General features: G+C 40.7%; 1 long non-coding RNA gene across 1 annotated transcript; it reads left to right on the top strand.

Moving 5' to 3' along the window:
* The first annotated feature begins 1,189 nt into the window (after positions 1-1,189).
* LOC125939020 (uncharacterized) lies at positions 1,190-7,500 on the top strand. The gene is made up of 2 exons (XR_007462904.1): positions 1,190-1,372; positions 7,325-7,500. It is a non-coding gene; the product is annotated as an uncharacterized LOC125939020 (long non-coding RNA).
* Positions 7,501-9,006: the final 1,506 nt, after the last annotated feature.

Below are 9,006 nucleotides of genomic sequence, written 5' to 3' on the forward strand. Positions count from 1 at the left end.
TTCTGTTTGCATTTGCTCAGTGCGTTCATTCCTTCACCCACCATTGGAGTGAAGAAAAGCAATTCTTGGAGAAATCATTTGCCCAAAGTCTTCATTGTATTCCATGAGGTGCTCCCTCTTCTCAAGAGCAGAATGGCATTATGGAGGGAGGAATACAGTGGAGACAGGGAGCCAAGGCCCCTGTAGATGGTGGTCTTTAGCCCTCTGACGGGGCAGTTTCACCCCCCACCCTGCCCTGTTTCATGTTGTTTCCTGCATCCCACTATGCTTAACAAGTCCTGGTCCTCTCTCCAAGCTGCCTGAATTATATATTTTAAATACAAGTGGAATTATGTCACTCTCCTGCTTAAGACCACCCTCTAGATTCCACTGTCCTTGGTTTAAAGAAGAGCTTTTTCTTGGGCCCCCAGCCACCACCACCAGCTGTCTCTTTCCCCAGCCTCCCTCCCTCACCTATCACATGAACTTTCTTTGGTTCTCACATCCTATCATGGCCTTTCTCCTCTCTCAGCCTCACATATGCTACCCTCCTGCTGGGCTGTTGTCCCTTCTTTCTCCTCTTGTCAAACTGACAAATGCATTTGTCTAGAGAGGCCTTCACTGACCTCTCACCCTTCTAACCTCTAATGGCCCCCGCCATTACCAATGGTCCCTTTGCTATTCTGTCCCATAGGATTTTATGCCTGTCTTTCATGGAATTTATGACAACATTCAATGACATAGCTCATCTGCCTACTCAACACCTCCCAATAGCATTGGAAGCTTTAAGTGGCTAGAGGTGGTATCTATATTGTCCACCATAGTCTACCTAGTGCCTAGTACAATGCCCACCACTTTGAAGGGACTCCATAATCATTTGCTGAGGGAATGAACACAGGCATGGACAAATAATGAAGTCTGGATTTCAATACCCTGCAGGTGCCCTCTGGGCACCACACCTGACCTTTCCTTCCCAGATTCAGTCATGGTGTTTGTGGTTATGTGAGCCCTGTCCACTCAGTCAGAAAATCTGGCCCTATCTTCCACCAGCAGCAAAAAGTACAGGAAATCTCTGTATTTAGGAGCAAGGAACTCCAACTTCTCAACCAGACGCCTGAGTTACAGTTAATGTAACCAATGTTAACCCTAGAAGGCACCTTGACAGCCATCTCTCCATCTCTCCTGCCCTCATTTACTGATGAGCAGAAAAACCATGGCGATAACAAAGGACGTTATTGGATAACACTCTGGGGTCCAGACCCCAGGAAGTTTATACTGCAAATGAGCTGCTCAGTACCTCCCCCATGGCCAGTGCTGTCTCCTTCCCATCCTTTGAGTCAGTGTTCAGGACCCCCAGAGAAGGCTATTCTTATTTTCCAAGCCATTGTTCATGGTAAGCTCTGACCTTAGAATGACTTTGAGATATAGCAATTTAAGATGTAAAGCAATATTGATAGAGTCTAGTTAGACAGTGGTTTTTCTAACCCTCTTTGTCAAAACAATGTTTCCACTATTTCCATTCTAAATATTTCATTTTTGGAACATCGGTCCAACAAGAAAACACAAGGCTTGTTGTGTTAATAGGTGCGCCTGAACACACACTTGGGCAATCTGAGCATCTCTTGTGAGGAACTCCATGGGTCAGTGGGATATAATTTGGTTGAGGAAAAGAGAATCTCAGTGCCACAGCAAATGAATAAATAATTTGACGACCACAAAAGGAATGATTAGAATTTTCACCACAAGGCAAAAGAATTAATTGTTAAAATGTGCACAGGAAGGTGAGAGGATCCATTTTTAATAATGATGTTGTTCAAAAACAAATTTAATCTAACTACGCAACCTGAAATATTTTCATATGCAATAACAAAAATGAAGATTATTGGCTCCTCTTGGTCCTTAGGGATTATTTGTCTGTGAGCAGCATATGAAGAAAACTTTGGAACTGAATCCATATAACAGAAAACATCTGTTTGGGTATCTTTCAATTACAATATGTTACAGGGAGGAAATGGGATTGAGAAATACCAGTCTGACATGTAAACTGGCCATTTCTGACTTAAACATTTCATAGACTCCCTTGGCAGAAACACCTCTGGTGATCCTTTAAATTGATCTCTCTGCCTTTTGAAATTCTTAAAAGCGTTGGTCTCCCCATCTTCTTATGTGGTAAATAAAGTAACCAGACATACACACAAAGAATAATTGTGAGGGTAGATTCAAAAACATTTCCCCATTAATATGTAAAAAGAGGGAGGAAATGGAAAGCCTGGATTGATAGCTGGAAAATCTTTGTCATAGAATGTGAGTCATTGATTTCAATGTTTCAGGTGGAGACTACACGGAGTGAAAGAAGGAAAGCTCACGTCTCCCATCTTTTAAAAACTCTGTGAGCTCACACTGCCTTCAGGCACTGTGCTCTCTCCTTGCCATCATGGCTCGACAAGCTCCCGGCCACACTTCCCCTGCTCCAGGCATCGGGCTCCACTTACTCAGGATCCACAGAAACCAGACTCTTCTCTGAAGTCTCCTACCACTACCAGTGATGTCCTGATGGCCAGTAGGGTGCACACGATGTGCAATGCCCTTCTTTTTGGAAGTTGTTTCTCTTCCACTCCACCCCACTTGTAGATTCATGATTACCCCTTAACCCCTTAAATAGTGTTTCCTCTGTCCTCAGCTTGGAAGCTATTAACACAAGTCTCACCCCACCCCTTGCATCTGCCCCTCCCCCTCCTGCTCCATTGGTCCAGGCCTTCATCTTTTCTGCCTGGACTCCCCGCCCACCTTGCACTCCCACCCCCCCACACTCCACCCTATCTCCTGATCGTGCCCCAGGTTGCCACCAACCATCACCCTACAGGGAAAATCTGTTGTGTCACTTCTCCCCTGCCTTAAAATCCTCCAGTGGCTCCCCATAGCTCCCAGTTTACCCTGCCCAGTCAAGACCCTCCTGGCCAGGCCTGCCCCTGATCCTGCCCTTCCGGAAGGCCACCTTCTTTCCCGGTGCTCCCCACCAAAAGCATCGGTGGCCTCAGCTACTGCCATTGGTCCAGCCTCTCCTCACTGCCTGGCACGCCCCTTCCCCTTCATCACTTCCCTCTTAGTCTTTAAACCTTGGCCTCCATGCCACCTTTCTCATCATCTCCAGTAGCGGCCCTTTGTGACTTCTTTCCATTTTGAATTGATCAGCCTTGCCCGTGGTTTATCAATTTTACCCATCTTTTCAAAAAACAATTTTGGTTTTGGCTCTTCCGCTTGGCTTTTATTTCAGCATTTTCTGCCCTTGTTTTTATTGTTTTCTTTCTTCTCCTCTCTTTGCATTTGTTTTGTTTTTCTCTTTCTAATTTCTGGAGACAAACAGTTCCTGGACTGCTTTTCAGGCTGTATCTTTTCCTAGTACAACATTCTAAGGTGAACATTACTCTTCAAGCATTGCTTTCACTACATCCCACATGTGTTTGAAAAATATGTTTTTTAAAAAACCTATTTTGGTTGGGGTTCTTTTTGACTTGTGGATTATTAGATATTTTTCTTAATTTTTAAACATATGGTGATCTTCTAGTGACCTTTTTGCTTTTGAACTGTGGTCACATTACACCCTCTGTAATTCTCACCTTTTGAAGTTGTTGATTCTTGCTTTGTGGCCTCCTATGGGCTGAGTTTTTGTAATTCAATATATACTTGAAACTAGGTATATTCTCTCACCTCTCTTGGTGTGTCAGGTTTTTAACCATGTTTTTGAAATTTCTCCTAGACTTATAGATTTTTTGCCTGCTTGATCTATCAGTTCTGAGAGAGATCTGTTACAAAATTCCAGTATGACTGTGGATTTACCGAAACCTCCATCGAGTTCTTCTGGTCACTTTTTTTTCAAATATTTAAGGCCATATAATTAGATGCTTATAAATGCTAAGTTATTTTATATTCTTGATGGGCTGAATCCCTAATCAGTAAGAAGTAACTCTTAATCTCCAGTAATTCTTTTTCTTTCCTTTTTTTTCTTTTTTTTTTTTCTTTTTAACTTGCTTTAAGTTCAAGTTTGTCCGATATTAATACAGATTTACCAGCTTTCCTTTGGCCACTATTTACAGAGTTTAATGGGTTCCACTCTTTTATTTTCAAACTGTGTTTATTCTTATGCTTTAATTTGTGCCTTGAAAACAGAATATAATTTGACTTCAATTTGTAATCAAGCCAGAAAATCTTTGTCTTTTAACTGAAGTAATTAGTCTACCTTTATTGAATATAATTACAATATATTTGACTTTAAATCTACTATCTTACAATATGCTATTTGTCCCACTCACTCCATGCTCTTTTTCTCTCTTTTCTTGCCTTCTTTTGGATTGACTATTTTTTATCATTCCATTTTCTCAGTCTCTTTATTTATAAGCTTTATACTTTTTAGTATGCTTTTAATGGTTACCTTGGAAATGACAACATGAGTTTTGGACTTAACAAAGTGTTTTGATAATTGGTACTTTTACCTCCTCTAGGGTAGTATCAGGACCTTAGAACCCTTAGAATCTTTTTAATCCCTTCCAAACTTAAAGCTTTTCATATCCTACATAGAAATAGATGATAGATAGATAGATAGATAGATGATAGATAGATAGATAGATAGATAGATGATAGATGATAGATAGATAGATAGATAGATAGATAGATGGATGATAGATGATAGATAGATAGATAGATAGATAGACAGATGATAGATGGATGATAGAAAACTAGATGATAGATGGACGATAGATAGATAATAACAAACACACATATATATGGATCCCACAAATATTATTATTGTTTTATAAAATCCATGTCATTCGGATTTGCTCATATATTTATTTATTTATTTATTTATTCTCTTGCATCTCTAACCTTCCATCAAGGATTACTTTTTGCCTAATAAAGAACTCTCCTTAATGTTTCCTTCATTGACAATCTGTTGGTAACATCTCTTTCTGTTTTTGTCTGAGAATGTCTTAATTTCATCTTCATACTTGAAAGATATTTTTACTGACAGTCTATACTGGCAGTTTGATCTTTGTGTTTGGTTTTTCAGTATATTGAAGATATTCCACTATCTTTTTTTACTTCCATCGTTTCTCCTGATAACTCAATTATCAGTGTATTTACTGTACCTTTTAAAATAATCTTTTGGGGTCCCTGGGGGGCTCAGTCAGTTAAGCGTCCAACTCTTGATCTCAGCTCAGGTCTTGGTCTCAGGGTCATGAGTTCAAGCCCCACACTGGGCTCCTTATGAAGCCTACATAAAAAAAAAAAAAGTAACCTTTTTCTCTCTGGCAGATTTAAGGATTTGTCTACAACAACACCATGATAGATCCTTTATATTTATCCTGACTAAGATTCCTTGGGATTTTTTACATATATATTAATGTCTCTTGGGAAAATTGTCAGCAATTATTTTCATCAATTATTATTGATAAATATTATAATTTTGAGCAGTTATTTTATTCTTGAGGCTCTTGCTGCTACTCCTTCCAAAATTCCAACTGGACATGTGTTGGACTGTCTAATTATACCCTCTCTTTGTATTGTGTCTTCTTATTACCTTCTGCCTTTGTGTGCTTCATTTTGCGTATTTTCCTCTAAACTTACAGTTTACTAATTTTCTCTTCAACTCTATCTAATATGTCATTAAATCTATATATTGAGTTTTAACTAAGTTACTGGATTTTTAAGTTCTAGAGTTTATTTTGTTTTCATTTAAATCTGCTTTGCACTTTTTGTGGGTTCCGATAATCTGCCAAATTTTTCAAACTTATCCTTTCTCTTCTTAAAAATAGTAAATACAGTTGCTATAAAGTCTCTCACTGATCACTCCCATATCTGATATTCTTACAGGGGTGCGTGTTATTTCTCGTTTTCACTGTTCTTTCACATGGTTCTTTCTCAGGTGACTGTGTACCTTCTGTGCCTAGTTTTTTGTTTTGTTGGTTTTTTTTTACTATACGCTTGACGTTGTACTTTTTTAATTATTAGTAGAAATATTTTGGAGCCAGAATTGTTACTTTTTAGATTTAATTTTTATTTGCCTCTGCCATGGCTTGAGGTGCTATCATTTCCTTATCCTTTATTCCAATTTCAGGACCTAAGATTTCTTGGTCCCCCAGATGACCCCGAACTGGGCCATAGTGCATGAGAGGGCTGTTTTACTTCTGTTTGACCCTCATCTCTAGGATGAACAGTGCTGCTGAGACTGAGACCAAAGAATGGCAGTTTTTTTTCCTGTGGGCTCGGGGCTCCGAACTCATGCCCCATCATCTCACAGGACTGGAAATGTGCTGCTCACTCTCTTAACCATATTTCAGATTTTCATCTGTCCCTTGGTCAAAAGCAGTGGCAACATCACTCCTCGGATTTTCGTCTTCTCCTCAATCTTGACCCACTAACTCCTCATTATCTCATTCGCTCTTTAATGCTTTTGGGAAATGTTTTAAATGTCATTTAATTGTCTGGTGGTTATTTTCAGTGAGATGATTGGTAGGAATTACCCCACCCCTGTCACCAACAGAATCTCTTTTGCCGTTTCAAGCAATGTTATTCATCTTTCCACCCTTGCTATCTCGTTTTCACTGTTCTTTCACACGGTTCTTTCTCAGGTGACTGTGTACCTTCTGTGCCTAGTTTTTTGTTTTGTTGTTTACCCGATACTACAGTATCAGGTAAAAGTGCTGGTCTGGCATACAATGAGGGTGTGGCCCCTGGGGGTGAGAGGCAACTGTTGTCCAATATTGGATAAAAGTCTAGTGAAGAAGAAACTTCCAGCTTCTTCCACCCAACTTGTACTCTTTCCCTGGGCCCCACTCCTTCTCTGTGCCACTTGTCCCTCAGCACTTTCCCTTGGCTCTCCCCTGCTCTCCCCTGCTCTCCCCTGCTCTCCCTTGTTCTTCTTGCCTCCTAAAACCAGTTCATCTACAAATGGCTCTTGAGCCCATTCTCATTGTTTCATAGTTTCCATCTGAAAAAAAATCAAAAGTGATTCTTTTCCTATATGGATTCAAACGACTCTTAATTTCTTTTTCTAGAAAAGAAAGGTCCAATTGCATTAAACCAAGAGAGACTCTGAGAAACAATGTTAAAGGAGTGATTCATCATGCTGACATTAACTGGGAGGATGTCCAAAGCACACAGAAGAGTAAATACACTTAGAAAGATGATTTTTCATGTTTAAAATCATAATAATCATGTTTCCCATGTCCTCTTTGTTGAGGCTTAAAGTGTCAGGCTAAAAGTAATTAAGCTTTACACTCAATACAAAAATGTATTCAGAAACTGTCATGTCTCAACTTTGTCTTTATTTTTATGTCTTTATATCCAGGACTGGCCTGTCATAAGACATGACGCTTCGTTGCAAACATCTCCACTCCTCACCTCCTCACGTGCTCAGCAACCTTCTCAGTGGAGTAACTGTAAACTCCATTCTCATAAAAACCCCAAGGATGTAAACCCCACAGGATTGAGTTTATTAAAGTAAAACCCGAAACAAAATCCCTACATTCTTCTCTTTTAGATCTATTCAAAAGAACCGATAGCCTTCACTCCCACAAACTGCCACAGTATTTCCATTCCAATGAAAACAAACAAGCTTGAACTGAAAAATCTACAGTCCGTGGCAAACAACAAGTCAGGTAATTTCCTTCAATAGGGACACAGACTTGTAAATAAAGAGGCAAAGCAGTACATTTCGAGGGACATTCTTCCCTCCTGTAACTTCCATCAGCTTTTCCCTCCATGTCCACCGACCCACATCATATCACCTCCTCCAGTCAATAAACAACCTCAGTAAAATGAGCTGCTGGCCATGGGCTTGTGTGTGTGTATAGATAGAGGAGTAGAGAGAGACAGAGACAGAGAGATACAGAGATGAGATGGGGGAAGGGAAAGCAGTAAAGAACGTAAGGTGAAGTGTTACGTCAGGGAATCTGGCTCATCCATGGAAGTTTTGTACTATTCTTGCGACTTCTCTATACATCAGAAATCATTTCAAGAAAGAAAGCAAGAACAAAAGATTCTGAGGCTTTGCTTTCAATATGTGAGCTGGACAAACCCGATCTCCGCTCTCTAGCTCCTTTTTAAGTAAGTCACCGCAAACAGCATCACGTCCTCAGGCAAGTTACAAAACCGTTGCCTGTGTCACAGGCTTCCTTTACTTCATCATCATCATTGTCCCTCCTGAAGTCTTCTCCTGGCCCCGTGATCAAACTTGGATGTTTTTCAAGTGTCTGTCAGTGGGAGGTGAACAAATCATCTTTCCAGGGAGGGAGCTTCTGTGCCTGCTCCAAATACAGAGCAAAAGAAGTTGAGAATTGACAGTGATCTTGTAAAAGAAAAACCAAATCTCCTGAGAGCTCACCAGAAGACAAGGCATGTATTAGCCTTGCACTAATGTTGGATGGATACATGTCAAGGGATGAAAAAAACATGAAATGTGCATATATGCCCAAAATGTCACAAAGCACACAGATGTGTCCACACTGTGGCTTGGATCCTGTCCCCTCTGGCCTGATCTTGCTCAAGGTTGAGATCTTCTACCAGCTTCACCTCCTGATTCTGTTCTGTCCCGAGGCCACATTCATGTCCATGCTGGTCTGCTCCCTTTAGACCATGGGAACTTCAGGCACTTATCCTAACTCCAGAGAGAGTTCGACTTCCTTCCTTGCAAATGCTCACATTTTAGTCTTTAATGCACAAAAACCTCTTCGCCTCAACTACAGACACTTCATAAACTTATTTTTGCCCCAGTTCTTTCTACTGCACAAATTCATCAACTACAAGACTTAACTGAGGTGGAATTGTCTCCAAGTCAAACACACTCAACAAAGTGCAAGATGCTTGCTAAGCCCTCTCGAAGTGGGTGGAGGAGTTAAAGACCCTCCTGGGTTCAGAAAGGAAAAACCAGGGGCACCTGGATGGCTCAGTCGGTGAAGCTTCCGACTTTGGCTCAGGTCACGATCTCACGGTTCATGGGTTCGGGCCCCGCGTCGGGCTCTGTGCGGACAG

This window comes from Panthera uncia, assembly GCF_023721935.1.
Source record: "Panthera uncia isolate 11264 chromosome B2 unlocalized genomic scaffold, Puncia_PCG_1.0 HiC_scaffold_24, whole genome shotgun sequence".
Lineage (NCBI taxonomy): Eukaryota > Metazoa > Chordata > Mammalia > Carnivora > Felidae > Panthera > Panthera uncia.